This window comes from Hydra vulgaris, chromosome 03, assembly GCF_038396675.1.
Source record: "Hydra vulgaris chromosome 03, alternate assembly HydraT2T_AEP".
NCBI classification, from domain to species: Eukaryota; Metazoa; Cnidaria; class Hydrozoa; order Anthoathecata; family Hydridae; genus Hydra; species Hydra vulgaris.
In genome coordinates, this window is record NC_088922.1 from 4,923,235 (window position 1) to 4,946,143 (window position 22,909).

General features: G+C 30.1%; 1 long non-coding RNA gene across 8 annotated transcripts in view; it reads right to left on the reverse strand.

Annotated features, from left to right (window-relative positions):
- The window catches only part of LOC136077885 (uncharacterized), a 155,416-nt gene that overhangs the window by 82,652 nt on the left and 49,855 nt on the right, over positions 1–22,909 (reverse strand). For all 8 annotated transcript variants that reach the window (XR_010637348.1, XR_010637342.1, XR_010637345.1 and 5 more), the window contains one exon: positions 13,563–13,629. This is a non-coding gene — a long non-coding RNA (uncharacterized LOC136077885). The remainder of the gene's footprint in view (positions 1–13,562; positions 13,630–22,909) is intronic.

The window sequence follows — 22,909 nt, forward strand, 5'->3', positions numbered from 1 at the left end:
TCATTTTTTTTTTTAAATGTTTTTTTTTATCACTGCTAAAGAAATACCATCCAAAAAGACCTCCGATAGTTGCATCCAGAGCAACCAAAAGATACTCATTTGTTTTTTGTTTTTTGCTAGATTTATAAAAATCTGATAAATCAGGTTTTGGAAAAAGTGAAAATAGTTCGTCATTATTAATTTTATTTTTTCAACAATCATTTTGTGATAATGTCAATTGGCCTCAACATAATTATGCAGCCGATTCGATTCTTCTTTTGCCTGAAATCGAGCATTAATTTTATCAATAGCATCAACGTGTTTTTGATTCCAAAAAGATGTCTCTTTTACAACCTTTTAACAGTTTTGTCATGTTACTTCAATCGTTTTGCTTTTATCTCCTGAGAGATACTGGGCTAATACCACAGATCCTGTGAATGTAACAGCATTGGCAATCATCCTTACTCCGAAAACAATTATCTTTACCCCATTCTTAAGTCATTCATTATATTTATTTAATATGTGTGTTTGGTTGAAACAGTTGTAGGAGAAGGATCATTTTTCACAATTATGGCTGGTAACCATTTGATATCAACCGCTTTTTGAAGTTCAACTTTAATTAAAAATCAATCCAAGCTTACCAAGATCTGACATTTGAAATGCAATCTGGGTAGGCTTCGTTACTTAAACCTTTTTAGCAACAGTAGTCAAATAAAGTCAGCAAAGATATTTTTATAAGGATTATTTTTGTTATAGATTTTTTATAGACTATATTTTTTTATTTATGCTTACTTTTCTTTAAACAGCTGTTATACTTATCGATCCGGGAATCATCTGTTTTATTTTAAGTGTCCTTTGTATGCCTTGACTTCGAGTTACTTAAAGTATTTTATCACTAATTCAAACAGGAACTAAAGCAACTTCAAGAATTTTTAAAGAGCTAATTATTGAGCGATCGTAATACCACAGCTTTGTTTAAAAAAAGCAATATCAACGAGCCACTTTTTTTTCAATGTTTTTATCAAAGCAAAACTTTTGGACCACGTCAAACTTGTTTTTTCTGACCATTTTGGTAAACATATTTGCTTCGAAAATGGTTGAGATAGGAATTAGAGGTGGGCTTGAGTTGTTTCGCATTTTGACAAACAAATTTTTTATATCTGTTTTTCCTTTAATATGTTAATTGAGGTTCATTTAATAGTTGTGGGAGAGATAAACTCGGGAAAAATAGACCTTGTGCTGAGAGTTTATAAGATCTGTTCTGGAAGTAGATGAATGTATATTTCTCATCAATGATTGCATCACTGAGTCCAACTTTTATAGCTGCTGATTTCCTTTAGCAAAGCTAGCAGTTAGCGGCCGTTGGCACATCAGGAATTATCATAAATGACACCTGAACAAATAACTCGCCTTTATTCATAATATACAGAGAGGATGGGTTACAAAAACTCAGTTTCAGAAATGGCTGCAAAACTGTATATAGGTTTTACTAAAAAAGTTTTGGTTACTACAATGGTAATCATAACGCTCTCAAGTATAATCTAAATAATAATCTTGTCCTTCAACAGTCATATCTTAGCAGAAGAGGTCTACCACCATTTTGGATTAGAGTATGCTCCTCTTACTGTAGATATTTGCATTATAAAGCATATTGACATAGCAAAACTATCCCGTCTCTTCCTTCTCAGAAACCCAATATTGAACAAATGCAATTGAAAGTTACTCAGTAGATAATTAAAAATAAAAAAAGAAAACAATAAACTAGAGGTAAAAGTGAAAATATAAAAATGGGTTAGAGTTTGACAGATATCTGCTGCAAAGCAAAAAGAGAAAGAAGCTACGTTACTAAATGAAATTTAAAAAAGTAAAAAAGAACTTTAAAAAATAAATGAAGTTGAAAAAAAGGTTGAAAAAGAGAAAACTCAATTTAAGGGCTATTTAATTTGGGGATTAGGAGTTCTTGAGGTAATTTACCTCTTAATAAAACCTAAAACTACTCCAATTATTGCTGCCTCTTTTGCAAAATAGCCTGAAAATAAACGTTTTTTCATTACTATTTATACATTTCATTTATCCTTTAATTTGCAGCAAGGTTTTTGCTTAGTTTTAAATGCAAGAAAAGCTTCAGCAAAACTAGTTGCTGTTTAATCGGTTTATAAAACTTGAACTAAAGTTGGTCAATTACTTAATAAGGTTAAGGAGAGTGCCGGCTCAAACTATTAGGCTGTCAAACTTCTCGTTTCCTCAATTTTGAAGCGTATAATTTCAAGTATTTGTTTTCAAGATTCTTGGTTGGTTGCTGTGTTGCTTGCCAAATTTTTACATTCCAAAAGAACAATGAAAATACTTGGAGAACCTTAGCCATCTTCCTGTATCATCCGTTTTAAATTAATCTCTGAATAGATTGATTTTATAATCTGAATTGTTAATGTGTATATTACGGCCGGCTTACCGGTCTAGTAAACTGTGTGTATTTGATAAATTTTGTACTTTACAATAAATACATATCTATACCATAATATGGAGTGACACTGGCCACCCGGAATGGCTTTATCCCATTAAGCAAAAAAAATTTTGAGAGCCATAAACTCTAAACTATTTTACTTTTAAGAATTTTAGTTGTGCATAGTGCAACACTAAGATATAGGTAATTATTTAGTAGCTTTTCACAGTGCACAGAAAACTTTCTGCGGTAAAGACATCATTTCAAGATAGCCGTATGACATGTCCTTTTTTCACATTTTTGAAAACCTCCGAAATTCTAAGTAAACAGGACTAACTAAGGTGATTATAATTATTTAAATATTTCTTTCTACTTATTTAAATCTAACATAACCAGGACAATTACTAAAATGAAAGCTATAGCCACTATTTTTTTTATAACAGGGGTGACCATAATCTAATGAAGGTATAATGATAGCAATACCCCGTCATTGCTTTCATTATACAACTATCACCAGGTGTTTTTATTTTAATTAATTGCATACAGGAAACTTTCATTCAGTTTATTATTTATTATTTTTTTTTTATTAACATAAAATGAAACCCAATTAAATTAATTTTGTTTCTCTCAACTAGGACTGCCTAGGACATACAATCCAAAACCAAGTCGGCGCTACAACTTAAAATCCTCTAAGAATTTACATCTTGCAAAGTCAACATTCCAAAGTAAGTTGAAGGAAATCGAATTACTAAAAGACAAAACCGGTTTGGCAGACAGTACTGTCTGATGTAGAAGAAAAAGTTACTTAATCCTTCAATCCTTTTTTTTCTTCCTTTTAATCCTTCTGAAGAAGGATTAAAAATAAAATAAAATATTGAAGGCTATTACGTTTGCCTGATGAGAAGGCACATAACGACATCAACACATCAGTAAGTGATGCTTTTCAAAATAAACTTAAAAAACTCAGGGGTGGAGATGAAAGAAATGGTCCATTGAAAAGATAGAGAAGAAAAAGGTTAAATATTGTGCCAGGAAAAAGTATGACCGGTCAAACCAGTATTGTTGAAAACCTACCAGGTCGATCCGCAGTTCAAAATACCATTTCTAATGGTGAATTATCTAATGCAAGTGAAGATGTAAGCCTTGTGTTAATTTAGCGCTTTTTTGGTTTCCTTTTTCTTTTATATATGATACTTTAATTTAAGTTTCCAAAATTAATTTTGTACTGTTTATCATCTTTACATCTATGTTTTTTTGGCTGATGACACAAATGTTGTTTAATCCTACAACAAACAATACTCATCACTTAGGTATAACATAAATGATGGTCAAAGTTAAACTTGTGAGGGGCAGTAATTGGTTGAAATAATAAAAATAAAAAGTGGCCAAAGTCAAAATACGTCTCACAGAGTAGTAAACAGAGAAGTTGATCCGTAACTTCCGGATATAAGTAAGTAAAAAAAATATTTTTGTATACAAAGCGAGATGAAAAGTTTGCGTTAACATATTAGACACTAGATAATCGGTCTCGAATCTCGATTTCTCGTCTGGTATCGGTGCAATACCATACAATATCGGTATAGAAATCACGCGATACTGGTATCGAAAGTATCGTTAATGTCGATACTGTTTGGTATCGTTTGGTCTCGATGCGATACTTTACAGTATTGACTTTGAGATCACGCATACCGGTAATGAAAGTATCGGTTATGTTGGTATCGTTTGGTATCGCAGCGATACCATACTGTATCGATATCGAGATCACGCGATACTGGTATCGAAAGTATCGGTTATGTTGGTATCGTTTGGTCTCGGTGCGATACCTTACGGTCTCAATATCGATACTAATATCAAAAGTTATCGGTTATGTTGGTATTGTTTGGTACCGATAGTATCATTTGGTATTGCAACTCGGGTCATCATGAGAACTTCCATGTTATTTTTGTAAACGATTTTTAATTTGAGATACTAAATTCGTATAATTAATGAAATATATATGGCTCATTTATTATAAAAAAAGTTCTCTAAGCTGGTTGTATGACATCATGTTTATCATTTAATTTCTCATCTGGTATCTTTGTTTTAATTTAACTAATTGTGTGGTACCACTTCTGTATTTTAATTTCTTATCTGTTATCCTTATTACAATTTTTTCTACCGTGATTAAAAGGAAAGAAAAGATTTTTTCAACATTTATTTCTATATGAAATTTTCACAAATTATTAAATTATGTTAAACAGTGTGTAAGGGCAGACAAAAAGGTAAGGGAGGGGTGGTATTCGGGGTAACTACCCCCTTCCCCTACTTAAGAAACGTCAAACTTCAAAATATTATTGATAAAATAAAAAAAATAAGAAAAAATAAAAAAAAATTATATAACCATTCAATATATTTACTATTACTAACTATCTTATAACCTTTCTAAACTCATTCTAAATATCAAATGAAACAGTTGTTTTATTTTGAAAAAACGCAAACCTTATTTGTTATATTTTTTTAGGTCCGACTACCCCCTTAGAACAATGACCTGGATCAGCCCCTGCAATGTGTAATTTTCCATGTCGTTATTCCAACTCTATCAAATTTTTATTCCATTCAAGCGAAAATTTTCTGTGCGGATATAATCTCCAAGGGAATAGTTTTGCAATCATTAAAGAATGTTTTTCATATAGTACTCTAAAGAAAATTGCTTGTGATTAATGGTTAATGATTATTCTAAACGAGTATTAGAAATGGTTGATCAGAGGGAATTAGTTTTTTAACATTTTGTATCATTAATTAGAGTTTTTCATATAATTCTCCAAAGGGAATTGCTTGTGATACAATCGTTAATAATTATTCTAAACGCTTATTAGAAATGATTGTTCAAAGGGAATTGATTTCGTAACAGTCACTACAGTTATTTTAATTTAATTAATTGTGTAATATCGCATTCATATATTAATTTCTCTTCTGGTATAGTTACTTTAATTAAATCTCTCATGGTATCGTAATTCTCGCTTTGTACTGTGTTCAACATTCAACAACTAAACTTTATTTTTAAACAATTTTTTTTTTTTATTTTTTTTTATTTTAGGTGCCCCGAGAAGTCCTAACGGTCTTGTCACAGAGCACCGCGGAAGTGCATTTAACCAGGAAGTTCACGCCTCCTTCCTTACCGTGACGCGAAAATATGTCCAGAGCTCGTTTCGAACCTGGATCTCCTGCTTATAAAGCAAGCGTTCTAACCACTGCGCCACGGCCGCACTAACAATTAAACATAAGTATACTTTAGTTGTTAAAGAAAACTAATCTTCACTCGTTATGCCTTTTACAACATCTTTAATCTGGGATTATTTCAAGAAAAATATAGGCAAGCACTACTTACTAAGTATTTTTTATACTTTATCTCAAAAGGTAATCGCCGGCAATTTCGGGAAATACTTCTAAAATTAATTACCGGCAGAATTATTGTTACCGGCAGAATTATTGTACCGGCAGAGTTACTTGCATTCTCGTCAGTTTGCGTGGCCAAGCGGATAGGAAGGTAGGGCACGTACGCGCGGAATTCTGGGTTCAAGTCTTTCATGAGAATTTAAGATTTTTTAATTTTTTTTTTAACTAAAAATGCAGGTTTTTTTTACATTTTTACGTTATAACTTTTATTGTTTATTAACTATTAAGATTTTGAAAAAAAATTAATTTAATTGGTGGAGCAATAATTCATAAATTGCATAGCACAGTGTGCAAAATTGATGGCCAGGTTGTATGCCAGCCCACTCTGAATTTGTTTTTGTTTCATATAAAGATACCTAGGAACTAATTGTAAGAAAAAAAAAAAATTAAGTTCACACCTATCAAAGGGTCTTTTTTTCGTAATAATATTTTTGAAATTATTTAACTCTTTTGACATTTTTTAGAGGTAAAATTAACAGTAAATGCCCCCAAAACTTAATTTTGCCTCAGGCCCCAAGTGAGTTCGAAGCGTCCCGGCTCTGTTATTTTTAATAAAAATAAAATAAAATTATAATAAAAAAGTAAAATCATTTTATTTGTTATTAAACTGTATTTTACATTTTCAGGAGAATCTGCTTTGTGTAAAACTTGTGGAAATAAGCTTGCAACAAAGCAAGCAAATACTACTGGCTTGCGAAAGCATATTCAAACACAACATGGGAAGTTATTCATCGAACTTCCAAAAAAAAAAGACGAGCGGAGATCACAAGTAGATGAAGAACTAAACGTAATTGAGGCAGGTGCTTCTGGATCCGCAAAAGATGTAGCTTTCAAAACTCTCACTCTCCCGAAGAGAGCGATTACAAAAAAGTGGCCACTTCAAGATCGGCGTCAATTAGTAGTTGATCATGACATCATTACTTTGATTGCTACTGAGTGCTTGCCGTTCAGTTTTGCTGATTCTAAAAATTCTAAGAGGTTTATGAACAAAATATTACCAAATGCCACAATAAAACATTCAACGACTTTCTCAAAAAATAAACTCCCTCAGCTTTACCATACACTGAAGGTAGTAATGCATGAAGTTATGGAAAAAGAGCTCATACATCTTAATCAGGTTGCCATAACCACCGACCACTGGACATCAAGGGCAAATGATTCATACATGTCCGTGACATTACATTATATATTGCCAGACTTTGCCCTAAAGAAATTTCCATTAGAAGTGTGCCTATTCAAAGAGCGACACACTGGTATCAACATTGCAAAAGCACTTGATAACCAAAGGCGTAGAAAGAATTTTTTGGTGTTTGAGATAGGTAACTTCCAGACATGGAGCAAACTCCAAACATTTATATGTTTATACTTATGTCAAATAATGAGGGTTTGCAAAAAATTGCGATGATTGGAGGCTGGGAACAAAAAAGCCCCAAAATTTTTGCCCCCTGCCTCAAACGTGAGAGCAACAAGTTGATGAAGTATTTTTTATACTATTCTTAACTAGACTTATATTCATCGATAAATTTTAGATTTCATTTTAAAATATTTTAGCGTTCAAAAATTATGACCATATAAAGTTTAAACCCCCCTCAATTTGAGGGGGTTGCAAATTTGAGGGGGTTGCACGTTTGGGGCAGGGGGGCAAAAATTTTGGGGCTTTTTTGTTCCCAGCCTCCAATCATCGCAATTTTTTGCAAACCCTTATTATTTGAAATAAGTATAAACATATAAATGTTTGGAGTTTGCTTCATGTCTGGAAGTTACCTATCTCGAACACCAAAAAATTCTTTCTACGCCTCTGTTGATAACACAATCTCAAACCCTGAATCATTAAAAAAGTACCCAATAAACTGTGTGTTATTGATCAGACATCAAATATGGCATGTGCTCTAAACAAAAGTGTGTCTTTAATAACTAAAGAAGAAGATTCTGTTACATGCAGTGATCACAAACTCAACACTGCACTTCAAAGAACAGTTGAGGGTACCCCGGAACTGAAAGATGGTTTTCTTAAAGCCAGCTCATTTACTACCAGGCTTCATAAATTTACAGCCTTCAGTGCTTCGTTGAAAGAAGCTTGTTCTAGGTTAGATGTGAGTTATCTCAAAATACCCTTAACCACGAGATGGAACAGCCATTACGATATGCTGCACGTCATGTTTCGACTGAAGGTTCCACTCATATACTTACGCGATACAGAAGGTGATGATTGGAAGAAAACCGTACCTACAGATAAAGAGTTCTTACTCTTTGAAGCTATTGCTCCAGTGCTTAAATCTGTCAAAGAATTATCAGTTTTTTTATCTTCTGACACAGAGATCCGAATTGACATGTCACTGTGGAAAGTAACAGCACTCATCAACTTCATCGAGAAAAAAATAATAATTATGTTACTCATGGATTCAACAAATAGAAAAGTAGAAAAATTTTCGGAGGATTTATTATCAGAACTAAATAAGAGATTCCCAAACAAAGGCCGTAAATTACCCGCATTTGCACTAGGACATTACCGTCATCCATTTTTTCGTGGACATCTTCTTGATGTTGACGATAAAAATATTCAAAAACTGGTTGAAAACCATCCCACAACCAAAGAATACTTTGAGAATTCTTCATTGTCTGTGTCAAGCTCCAGTAATAACAACGGTAGTAACGATTCCGTTCCTGATAATGCACAAGGCTGGGAGGAAAATGAGTACAATACTATTTTAGCAAAGTATAAGGAAGAAACTAATTCACATCATATACACGAAAACTCGCCTATTAAACTTGAAATGGACAAATACAATAAGATCCAAAACAAAAAGATCCAAAAATGCAGAAAAAACTGACACCTTAGCATGGTGGAAGCAGCCTGCAGCGGAACTTCCTATCCTTTCGGGTGTTGCAAGATCTTGGTTGGCACCTCCACCAACCTCTGCATTATCTGAAAGAGCATTTTGTGCCTCTGGCCTTGTCATCACTGATCGTAGATACAATCTCGATAGTGACAAGGCAGATAAGCTTGTATTTATAATGCAGAACTATTCCGCTCTTAAAAAATACATTAAAAAATGGCCAATCGAAGAAAAACATGAAAGTGATATAGGACATGAATCAGACTTATCTTTGCCAATGTTAATAGAAGAAAATCCTAAAATACCAACAAAAGTACGGCAAAGAAAAAAACAACGAATGGTCGATAGCCAAAGTATTGTAGATTATTAAAAAACAATAACTAAATCTCTAAAAAGTAATTGTGCTTGTATTTTGTTTATAAAAAATTCAATAAGTTACATTTTAATTTTTTGTTTTATTGAGAGTCTCGATTCGAGACCATGCGATACTTTACGATTCTTTTTATTATCTGTATCGTTTGGTATCGAAGCAATGCTGATAGTATCGACATTGGAACATAAGCGATACCACACGATACGAGACCTTCCTTCTCGGTATCGAGTGGTATCGAACAACGTGGTACACCCTTTGTTGGTGTAGGTGATTTTTTAGTTTGATTCACCTCTTTTATTGATTAAATTATGTTTTGTAAAGGATCAACTGGTTCATACTTAAAGTTTGGATTAAATTTTGGAGTTGGGTAATAATATTTGCCACCACCAAGATATGAACTATCTGAACCTATTGTAGGTTTGTTAGTTAATTTTAAAAAACCATTGTACTTGTCAGGTTTGCCGCTTATATTAATTTAAAAATACTTAAGTGGATCCCATCCACTTCCTCGTGAAATGATTCAACAGACATTTAGCGTCCTTTATTTCTAACACTTCGTTCCTTTTTGCTGATATATCTATCAATAACTCGAATGATTATTATTCCAGCAGATATAAAAAGGATCCTTACATTTTCTACAACAAGTCCTACAAGTTTATATACCATATAAAAAATCCAATATAAAACATTAGCTATAAAAGGAATTGCGTGTGCAACCTTTGTGGCTAACCACTTAAGAGTGTTAGCAAGATAATCTAAAAAGAGTTAATTTTTTTCTGACTCAGGTCTACTTTTACCAGTCTTTCTTTATCATCGTTCTTTTCTTTAACGTTAGTTTTTCTTTTATCATCTCTATTTTATCATTGATCTTTTCTTTATCAACTTTCTTGTTAGTTTTTTTGGCTCTTAGATGAACTACCGTTAAAAGTTCTAATTATCGCGCTAATAGTTGCAATAATAAAAAAGTTACAGCAAAGATTGTATATTTTTCTTGAACCAAAATAGTTCTAATTTTTTAACTTAAACTAAGCCTATCGTCATAGTAAAGTTTGGTTTTAGTACTAGAATCCTATAGTATTGACTATTAAGATTTGCGTGCAAAGTTTAAGATTTACATAAGCTTTGTTAATATCTTTCAAACATTCGAAACGGTTTTTTTTTCCAACTCTTGGTCGCCTTGTTACCCATCCTTTATTCCTTCTATTTATTGATCAAATCTATTTAATTATTTTTACGTCTGCGTATTTCACTATTACCATCTTCTATATTTCCACCTAAAGTAATTATTATTTTTTTATACCGCCTTCATTTTTATAAACCGTTTTGTCATTTCCAAAGGTATTGTAAACAGTGTTATCAAATTTAGTGGAAATATTCCTATTGATAAAACTGTAGATTATTTTTTTTTGCCTTAAGTATTTCATTATTTGTTTTGTTTATAAAATCAATAAACATGTTAAGGTGTGTATCCGATATTCTCAGTTTTTCTCTTTTATTAAAATACTATTTATAAATTCAAAGATCGTTTTACTAAAATTTAGAAAGGTTAGCCGTTGATCAAAATTATCAAATCAATTTTTAATATTTGAATATATTTTGTGGTTTGAACAACTTTAACACCCTTTTTTTTATCAACTCCTCATTAATGTAAAACGATTCCTTGATTTTAGTTTTATCAAATTTAAAGTTTTGCATCTCATTAAGAACTGTAAGTTTTTCAAATAATGTTGTATAATTTCCAAGTATTAATCTATTTCAAATTTAGTACAATCAATAACCTTGCTGTCTGTCCGAAATCCATTCAAATATAATTCATTAAGTTTATTACGTAAATAAAATAATCTTTGATCTGGATGTAAAATGTCAAAATCAATGCGAAGTATGTCATCTTCTAGAATCGTATTATCGGGACCAATCAATTTCATCAATGGTTCAAATAATACATCTTCTGTCATCTTGTGAATAACCATATACTAGATAGTAATTTTACCTCTAAAAATTATAAAAATGGCTTCATGTCTTTTTGCTAGATCCTCAGCGCAACCTCACTACAGTGTATGGTGTCTGGGATAAAAGACAAATCATCACCGCCTCGGCAATTTGTCTTTCATCCTAGAAACCATATACTGTAATATATTAGTCAATAACCTATATTTGATAACCAAACCTCTAGGGAATGGCCACTTGAATTTTGGGTAGCTAAAGATTTTCCGTTGGTGTAAAAATTTTCCGTGGGTGTGTGTGAAAAAATTTTTGTTGGCAATATATAAAAAACTTTGTAGGTAATATATGAAAGTTTTTATTAGAGGCATTAAGAGAGAATTTTGATAAATTAAGGGAGACCAAAGGGAGAGCATCAAAAAAGCTCTTTGAGGGAGCTTAAAAGTAAAATCAAATCCGCATTTCTACAATCTACTACCGTGTTATTAGCATAATTCCAATCTTTACAAAATTAATAAAATATCTTATTTTAATAATCTATCCAGAGATCTTCAATTTGGTTTAACAAAATATAGGTCAAACTTACCTGTCGCATTTGCTATAAGTAAAACAATTAAACACTACAACAACAACAACTCACCTGTCTATCTCTGTTTCCTAGATGCTGAAAAATTATTTGACAGCTGTAGTTGGGACATTATATTTGAGAAACTATTGGACAATAAAAAATTACCGCTTTATATTATTTATACTATATTATCATTGCACCATGAAAACAGTGCTTCTGTCACTTATCTAGGATGCAAAGCATATCCATTTTATCAAACACAAAGAGTAAGACAAGGATCGATTCTGTCTCCTTACCGGTATAATATATATATTCAAAGCCTACGCGGCATGATAATGCAACAGCTTTATGTAATAGGAAGGAATGCACTAAATTCACTCTTCAATGTTTCCAAAAATTATTTTAATTCTTTGTTTTACATCCAAGATATATCAATAATATTACAATAAAGCAAGTTAAATTTATTTATTCGCATATTGAGCAATAACTTGGGTATTGAAAATTCGCAGTTCAAAAACCAAACCACTAAGTATCTTTTTTAGATAATGTCATAGGTTTATGTAATCAAAATGAACTAAATGTACAGAACTTAATGCAAAACAAAAAACAAAAAAAAAAAGTAAAAACAATTGTCTTATTTTGCAATAGCAACACTTCTTGATCCCAGATTCAAGCACCACTTCTTTAGATCCCAAGAAGCCTTTCAAGCTACAAAAAAACAAGTTTTTTCGGAATTAGACAGTTTCAATTTGAGCCAAAATGAAACTATACCTGTAATGAAAACTACGTCAATTGAGAACACTGGGTCATCTTCAATGATGCAAAATATTATTGCACAGTCACAAAGTACAAATTCCAAAAATACAACTTCCAAATTGGCAAAGGAAGTTTTAAATGAGTACTTAGAAAGCCCAACATCTTCATGTTGTTTGGAGTTTTGGAAAAAGTATGAAGAAAAAACAACATTAAAAGCAAAGTTTGGTTTGGCAAAAGTAGCCAAGAGATTCCTTACACCTCCACCGACTTCCACCGAAGTTGAAAGGTTGTTTTCAACTGCTGGAGACATTCTTTCAAATGAAAGAAACAGACTTTTGCCAGAAAACATGGAAAAAATTTTATTCTGTAGAGAAAATATTTCAATTATTAACTTTATTTATTGAAAAGTCTTGAGATTATAGTTTTTATCAAATTATATTATATGGTGACTGCTTAGATATATGTAAAACAGTTTTTTTTTGCTCATAAAAGTAATAGTTTTTTTTATTCATGTAAAATTTTTTTTTTTTGATTATAAAAGGTTCAGGGATTTTTAACATTCTTTTTTTAAATTTCGGCCGAAATTTCGGTTTCGTTTTCGGCCAAAATTTCGGTTTCGGCTACGGCTTCACTGAACCGAAATTTCGGTACTTTCGGTTTCGGCTCAAATTTCGGTTTCGGTCGATCACTAGTTTATTCACGTAAAGTTATTACTCCAAAAACGCGGAGTAAAAGCAATTGCTTTTTCTATTCAACCGGTCTTTTGTGTTTACTCAAGTACAGTTTACGTCAAAACCATTAAATTTATTTAAGGAAACTAGTTTAATTTTATTGTTTTTTTAAAAACGCAAAAACGCTACATCAACTGAAAAATATGTAAAATATGCGAGGAGAGTTGCTACATCGACTAATAAAGAAGTAGAACACGCGAGGAGTGCTGCTATATCACCTGAGGATTTGGTTTGGATAGATAAAGTTTACATTTTATGATAAAAATAAAAGACGACTAAGCAAAAGTATATATATATATATATATATATATATATATATATATATATATATATATATATATATATATATATATATATATATATATATATATATATATATATATATATATATATATATGCATATATATGAATTTCTCCAAACTGTATTAATATATTTTACAAATAGAATGCTCAATGCTCTTAAGGAATAGAGCAATAATAAATTAGTAAAAAAACTTACCTATTTGTTTTTCTTCTATTCGCTATTTTCTACTGATCGTACTTCGTGCTTCGGCTTGCGAACGATCCTAGAAAACGAGAAACAGCGCTTTATATATATATAAATATATATATATATATATATATATATATATATATATATATATATATATATATATATATATATATATATATATATATATATATATATATATATATATATATATATATATATATATATATATTGGTTTATTTTCCAAATAGAGTGCTCAGTGTTCTTAAGCAAAACTTAGTAAAAAACACATCTAATTTTTTCCTGCTATTTGCAGTTTCTTAATGATCCTACCTTATGTTTCGGCTTTCTGATGGTCCTAAAGAGGGCAAAACTGTTTTTTTAGAGAAGGCAAAACTCTTTTTATATTTTATAAGATAAATAATAATTTACAAGATTAATAATAAGTTAACAAAATAAGGCACTCTCTATAAGAGTATATAAAAACTGGAAAATAATCGAAAAAAAAAAAAGTAAAAATAATAAAACGGAATTCTGTTATAATTAAAAGATGAGTTTATCTATTATATATGTAGATTACAGTTGTTAATGATAAGTATATAAGTCGTAAAAAATCTTTAACAAATTGTATAAAAGCATCAGAAATATGTTATTAAATCATCAATTGTAAAAATAAGTTCTTTAAGCTTTCGTTTAAAAGAAAAGTAGTTACTTTGATGAATAAAATTATCAGTAAAACTAATTTATTCCATAAAAATGGTCACCAAAAATCAATACAAAATTTACAAAAATTTGTTTTAAAAAGGGCTGCTTAATAAAATTATCATTAGGTAAAATGTATTTATTTTTAACTTTTGATAAATACAAACTATGGAAATTAGAGATGAATTAGTTTTATATTTAAAGATAAAACAAAGAAAATTGAAAAAATTAGGCTCATATAAATTAAAAACTTTCATATCAAATAAGAGAGGCTTAATATAAAAGAATATATAAAATTAATATAAAATATAAAAGACGTGCTACATGCTTCTGCTGACAACAAAGAGGTTTAAGTTTAATTTTATTAGTAATACCCCACGCAATGTTTGCATAGTTTATGTAACAATGAATAAACGAGTGATATAGTTAAACTAAAGTACATTTATTTAAAACGTTTCTTGCCTTCTTTTTTCTCCTTACCTTTGTCTCACAATGTTATAGTTTTTAAAATTCTACTTTTAAATGTGATTTTTTCCTAGTAAGATTTTCATCTAAAGAAAAAACTAAAATGTTGGTTATTGTAACTTTTTTATTTTTTATATTGTCAATAACAAGTTGAGGCATGTTATATATATATATATATATATATATATATATATATATATATATATATATATATATATATATATATATATATATATATATATATATATATATATATATATATATATATATATATATATATATATATATATATATATATAAATATATATATATATATATATATATATATATATATATATATATATATATATATAAAAACATATATATATATATTTTTTTATGCTTGGTGATGTCAATTGCTACTGATGAAACATGTCAAAAAGTTTAAAATAAAATGTTATTTATTTGAAAATTATTGCAAAATTGGTGCTATTTAGACCATTTGGATATATATATATATATATATATATATATATATATATATATATATATATATATATATATATATATATATATACAAACTCTTAATTAAAAGGTGTAAAATTACACCATTTTGGTGTTAGTATAAGCCCAAACCATGCTTTTTGAAAGTTATTTAATCTAAAAGTTTAATAAACATTGTTTTGGTGTAATTATAAACTGTGAAGGTTATTTTTTAATCAAAAGGTGCAAAATAACACCCTTTTAAAACGACTACAGCGTAAAAATTGAATATTTAAAAAAACTTTATACGGTGAAAAAAACTTTTTAAACTTTATATGGTCATAATTTTTGAACGTTGATAACGTTTGAGGTGAGGGGGGATGATTATGTTCGGCGTTAGGGTAAGCATCAATATTTGACATAAGAATAAACATATATATATGTTTGGAGTTTGTTCCATGTCTGGAAGTTATCTCAAACACCAACAAATACTGGATCCGTTACTGAAGAGAATATTTATTATTTGCATTGACTTACCACGACCAATACAGGAAACTGATTAAGTCATTCAAGATCCGACATTATGACAAGTGGTATAAGGAGAAGTACAAAGAAAAACTTCAATGTTTCAGACACGAAAGCAAATTAAAACTTTTCAACATGGCAGCTTGTAAGTGCGCTTTGGAAGATTACAACTGCTTTAAAGTACGTTATGAGGTGAGCAAAACCCCTCATAACCAACTTCTATATTGGAGTAATTTTTTTTAATGTAGTAGACAACTACTCTTAATACTCTCAGCACTCAAAAACTGATATAATTTTTTCTCTACTACAATTTTTGAGCTCAATATATTAATTTTACCACGAAAATGGCAATATTTTACTCAAATATCGGTGAAAATAAAATAGTCGTATAAAAAGGAAATATCAGGCCAGTAACTTTACAACATTTTAGATTCTTTGCGGTATATATAAGTCCATCGACATCATATATTGAAGTTTGTTCCATGTGAATGAGAAGAATGTTCCATGTGAATGAGAAGAAGAAATAAGAAGAAGAAATATGAGAATTTTTTTTTATTTTTTTTTTTGAAAAAAGCAAGCAAAAAAAATAAGTTTTCACATTTTGCGGTTTTTTAATGTATACTTTTGTAGATTGTTGTATCGTGTTAATTTTATGTGAAAATATGATTTATAGAAAAAAATATTTATTATTTTTATTTATGTAAAAAGAAGAGTTTAGTTTAGTAAAGAGAAATTAGCTTGTTAACATGAAAAAATAAAATTTTTTCATGTTAACAAGCTAATTTCTCTTTAGACGACATAACAAGTTTTTATGTAGTCTAAACAACTTTTACTAAAATGTGTTTTGTTCATTTAAATAGCGCCCGTAAAATGAAAGAACAGTAAGTTAGTTGTGAAAAATAGTCATTTCATACACCCTAATATTAATGTTTTAGACTAAAACAACAAGTGAGTGCACTACACAAGAAAACTCTCCTGGCTTCAAACAAATTATGATCTTATAATAAAAATGCTTTGCAGCTACGTTATTAAGGTGCCCAAAATAAGGAGGAGTCAGGGAAAAGTCAAAGTCCATTCAACCAGAGGAGGCCAAGGGGCTCTTTGTGTACTAATGTATGATGCATGTCATCACCTAGATTCTTATATATATATAAAAATATGTTAATAAAATTTAATTTTATTGAACCTTATTTGTTTGTATTCACAATAAAAAAAATTAAGTACATAGAATAAATATCACCAAAATGTCTTGAAAACCCGTGACCACATCTACCTGCGCAATCATAATCACTTCTTGAGACAAAATACGGCCACATTTGATTTTCCTTATATCAATTACCTATATTTAGACATGTTCTATCTAATTGAAAAAAACATGTTCTATCTAATTGAAAAAAATCGGGACATCTCAGGACCACCCTTGACCACCACTAAAATGACCATTTGAGTGATCGTTATCACTCCAAAATTAAAATTGAGCTCAAAACTAAAATCCTTGGCCATAAAAGCCTCCATAAAAATGTAGCATATGTCTATATTTAACTCTTAAATAGTATTGAAATTTTTAGACAATTCTGGCCCACTTTGCAACTCGACAAACTGTGTTTGTATATTTTTTGAAGCATGATTATCTGCTACCGTGTACTTGGAGCTTTTAATAGTTTAAAATAAAGATATTTAATAATATGTAATTAATTTTATGATTGCTAAACGTTAAATGGCAAAAAAATATGCTTGATATTTGTATTGTGCTCGCTTTAATGTTCGTATGGAACTAAAACAGTTTAGTGAAGTTAGTTTTTAAAAAAAGTATGGATAGTTTAAATGAAATCCGGAAGAAAAAATTAGAATTGTTAAGAAAAATGATAAAATCTGTAAAAAGTGCTAAATCGCTTCACAACAAAATAAAAAAAAAATAAAAAATAATATCCAAGAACCTATAAACGATATTTCAATTAACACCGGGAATCCCGTTAAATCGTTTTCATTTCCAGTAAACAATTTATCAGTATTTTCAGCTGAAAGTGTAACAGGCAACAAAAATAATTCTAGAGCTTCAAATTCACAAGTTCTTTAAAAGAAACAACTGAAAAAAATGCGATTCTGATGACGAATCATCATTTGTAGATTTTTTTGGTAATCTTTTGTTTCACAAAAGCTGTCTAGTTTGTGAAAAGAAAACTTATACAAAAAGTAAGATTTCTATATAGAAAAAATATATTAATTCCACCTGGTTTGAAGTTTTCAGCATTAATCTTTGTCAATCGTCAACTCTATTAATCAAACAAAGTATGGAGATGTTATAAATTGGTAAAGCTAATATAGAACTCAAAAAAGAAGAGATTAAAAGGGAGTTTAGATACCCTCGTTGTCAAGTATATATTTATAAAAAAACCGTTAAAAACAAAACAAAAACAAATCAACGCAATAGTTTCTTTTCATTCAAATGCCGAAACATAGGTTTCCAAAAAAAAGTTGTTTCCTAACCTCCGTCATACTGATTCAGAACACCGCCGCACAGTGGAAAATAGTACTACAAAAACTTACCATAAATGTTTTTTGCTCAAAATAGAAATTTTATTTTAATTCTTTTTAATAGTGTAATAGTTAATCTTTACTATAATGTGGAGATTTTAGCTTATTTTATGTAAAAAGATAATTTTTGAAGCCCAATTGTTTCATATTTTTGTAAATCTTCAATTGAAACTTATTTGCTTCATCACTTTAAAAGTTATTTTCTAAAAAACCCTTTATGAGTAAGTATAAAGTGTTATACATTTTTTTAAGCATCATATTATGGAGATTTTAGAACAAATTCATATTTTTAATTATATGGTTTTGTTTACTAATAATTAATTCAACTATAAAATAAGCTAGAAAATAAAAAATCTTTAAGTTCACCGATAATTTGGGCAGTCAACCACGCTTATCCACGCATTTTTTTTTATAACTGATTTGTAGCTTAAGTTTCTATAAAATTGATTTAGTAAAATCAGCTGCGAATACGTGCGGTTTTCGAAATTATTGGGAAAAAAGTGATAAAAGTAAAAAAAAATAGAAAACCACTTTTTATCGTGGTTTCAAATTTTGTTCATTTATAACAATAATTTGGTATATGTTTTTTAATTTATTATCAATTTTTAATTAATACTATGGCATTCTTGTATTTTTGCACTCATTTTGTGGTGAATGTACACTGCGAATATATAAAGAGTTGAAACATTTATAACACTAAAACAAATTCACAGTGGAAATTAAACCGACACGTTTAAATATTAAATATTACGTACGTTACTTTTGTGACTTGTTAAAATGACAACTTTTATGTGTTCGAAATGTAAATTCTTGCTTTTCTATATTGGTGGAGGAAGGACAGTTGAGGTATTGTCAACAATTTTAAAAGAAAATTATTAACTTTCTGAGGACAACTTGTGTTTCACTATTAGTGATACTCAAAGGCACATTACTCCGTCATTTAACAAACGATGGATGGAGACGTCAAAGAAAAAGGAAGCTTTTTTATCTAAGAAGTGATTGGTTGGATTCTGAATATTGTGTATCTTTACCTAACTCAGAAGAGGCAATTATCGACTCCACGCCATCTGCTTCTTCTGAAAAACGCGGAAAACTGTGTGCGTCAGAATCCGGCAAAAAAAAGAAAAAATTCCATGTTACTTAAGGAATATGGATTCGAGCACATCTTCAATAAATATCTTCAGGTGTTGCGTTCAATAGGAGAAGAAGCAGAAGCAAAACTTTTGGAATCATTAAGGATTGCTGATAAAGACAAAAAAAACTTAATATAGAGTTTCATGGAAAATGAAAGCCAGAAAAATATGCTAACGGATGAAGTAGCACTAAACGTGTTTATTGGTTTAGATTTAACAAAAGTACAATATTTGTACATGAGGAAGGTAAGAAATGAACGAAACTGTTCCATATTCCCACCATATTGTAAAATTCAAGAAATTAAACAGGCCTGCTATCCACCATCTTCTGCAATAGAAATTACAAACACACGTGCGAAAATTCTGGAACTGCAAGATTTATTGGATCACACTGTAGCTAGAATTTTGACCATAGATTCCATGTACAGTATTGAATTAAAACATTTACTTTTATATAATAAATGGGACTGTGATGGTTCCTCTGGCCAAACCCAATACATGCAGAAACTTCCAGAGGAATCTGAACCTATTTCTGATGCAAATTTCTTTATTAGTTCTTTGGTGCCCATTAAATTAATTGATAAAGAAACCTATATGCATAGAATTTTGCAAAGAGACTCACGAGAAAACTAAAGCCATTGCAGATGAAATAAAGAGTCAAACAAACTCTTTGCGGCCGTCTATAATTAATAAAAATGGTAAAAGTGTACAAGCAAAACATGAACTTTTTCTAACAATGATAGATGGGAAAGTGGTTCCGGCATTAACGGATACGCCTTCTGGGTTGACGTGTACAATATGTGGAGCTACTCCACGGCAAATGAACGATTGGATTAAAGTGGCTTCTTGGCCTGAAAATAAAAATTCGCATCAATGCGGAATGTCTACATTACATGCCTGGATTTGCTGTATGGAAATGATATTACATATTTCTTACAACCTTTCTTTCCGAACTAGGGCAGCCACAATTAAAGAAAAGAAAAGGCTAAAGCAAGAGAAGAATATCTTGGTGTAGAAACATTTTCATGAGGAGCTAGGATTGATCAAAAGCAAACCAAGACAAGTAAGTGGTTATACCAATGATGGTAATACTGCAAGAAGATTTTTTTTACAACGCAAGCTGCTCTGCTAAAATCACTGGAATGGATGAAAACTTGATTAAGCGATTTTACATAATTCTGCAAGCTCTCGTTTCTGATAACTAATATACTACTTTAAATTTGTGCAAAATTTCAAATCTCTATTTTTAGTAACAAAAAAGTAATCGATTTTTGGTTTGAAACACACCTTTATTTTCCACTGTGCGCCGTCTGAACACTCATGGTGTTATATTTCATGGGCTTCTCTCACTTTTCTGTTAAAATTGTTAACCTCTACTTTTAAAGTATTTTTATTGTTCCATGCTAAATTGCTATGACAATTTTTTGAATGCTCTGCTATGGCTGAATAATCCCATTTTCCTTCGTATGTATTTTTTTGATGTTGATAAATGCGAGATGAGGTTTTTAATTTTGTTTCACCGATTTGACATTTTTTGAAGGAGCATTCAAGTATGTACACACCTGGGCAAAAATTTATAGGAAGAGGAGATTTATTTTTTGTGGTAAGTATATGTTGTAAATTTTTTGGAGATTTAAAGACCGGTGTATAACCTGCCTTTTTGAAAAGATTTTTTAACTTCGGGAATCCACGGTAAAGATACAATACTTTTTGATGAAATTGAGGAATTTTGAGTTTTAATATTTTGTTTTTTATTATGAAGCCTCGTTCATATGCTAGATAATCACCGGATTGCTGTCGCGTTAATAAATAAATATTTTGGAAGATTATTCTTGGATAATGACAACAAAGTAGAAATCATTAGAATAATGAAAGAGAGCGTTAACAAACTGAACTTACTCGGAAAATTAGCAAAAGAAAAGAAAACTCACATTAAAAGTGCCTATACTAAATTAGAATCCCAAGATAATAAAGATTTTCCGGTACTTGATCAAAGCACAATACAAAACTATATAACTATATGTTCCTATCAGCTATAAGACTTAATGGAATAATCGATTGAACCCAACGTTCTAAAACAATAAAAGTAGATGTCTGGTCTAGTCACAGTAAAATGAATTAATACATTAATTATTTACTCAACATCAATAATCAATTTGGCATCAATTCTTGGCATTGTACCTGTTAAACAGGATTGCGTACTGTTGGTTGCTGTAGTCACAATAAAGTCTAATTCAACAGCTCTTCTTATTAATAACACTTGTGCAATAGATTATTTTCTTTTATCTTCAGAAATCAGTTCAACACACACCAAACTTGATGAACCTTTTGCAAAGTAGTCCCGTAAAAAAATCTTTAAATGATATAAATCAATCTAATAGATAAAGATGAATGGAATTAAGCAAAAACTAATTGGTTAGCCATATGTATAGATGGAAGCTTTCTCATAGATTTTTTTTTATCTGGAAATGAGTTTTTCATTAAGTACTTAGCTGATTTACAATCTTATGAAGACACGAGTAAATGCAAAATTTGTAAAACTACTAAAAATAGACTAATATAGGACATTTTTTTCAAATTGATTATAGCGGTATCGTATTAAACATGCAAATGGAAAGACTATGGTTGGATTGTGGCGGCATTATGACTATTAAAAATCGCTTTTTTGAGAAAACTTTTTTTTATTCGAAGAAACAGCCCTGCAATCAACTTTTACGGTTGATGACCTCTCTGATAAGGTTTTTCTAGAGAACAGAACAACCTTTTTTTTTTTAAGCTGTACATTTTGAAAAAATAATCAATTTCAATCAATTTTCCAGCTAAACTCAATCCTCTCAATAATTGATGTTCTTATACAACTCAACAACACTTGGCTATACCTCTCCACTCGGTTAACACAAGCTTCTACTTTTTGAGTAATTAAAAATGCAAAAAAATTACTTTGAATTGAACTGGTTACGTAGTATCAAAAAATATATAATTTTTCATTACTAAAAAAAAATTAAAATTTAGCATAATTCTTAACTCATATTGTTTTTTTTATTCTTTAATGTAAGATTATATTGATAAAAACGCAAAAATTATGATCGGGAGGTGACTTTCAGATTATCTTTTCGGAATGTTACTAACAGAGATTAGATTAACAGAGATTAATATATCTTTTTTTATTAATAATCAGCGTCTTTTAATTATTAAAAAACTGTTTAGAAGTTCTATGATCTCACTTGGCAGTAAGGGGGCCGGAGAGGGTATCGTATTAGGTCATTCTCTTTAGAAAATTTATCAGCAACTATTATTTAAAAAAATCACCGACTGCAATTTACCAATTAAACAAAACCATCTTCTGTTGGCATCGCAGCGTTTAGATGTAATGAGAAAAACGGCACAAAACTAGTTAACGGAGCTGACTAACGGAGGAATTTTAACTAATAAAAATATCGGAGCAGTTAGTATACGGAGCTAAAGTGGAAGGATTAGAATACCACTTACTTCCCTCCGTTTTATAACCGGCCGTTTCGAGTTTTTTTCTTAACT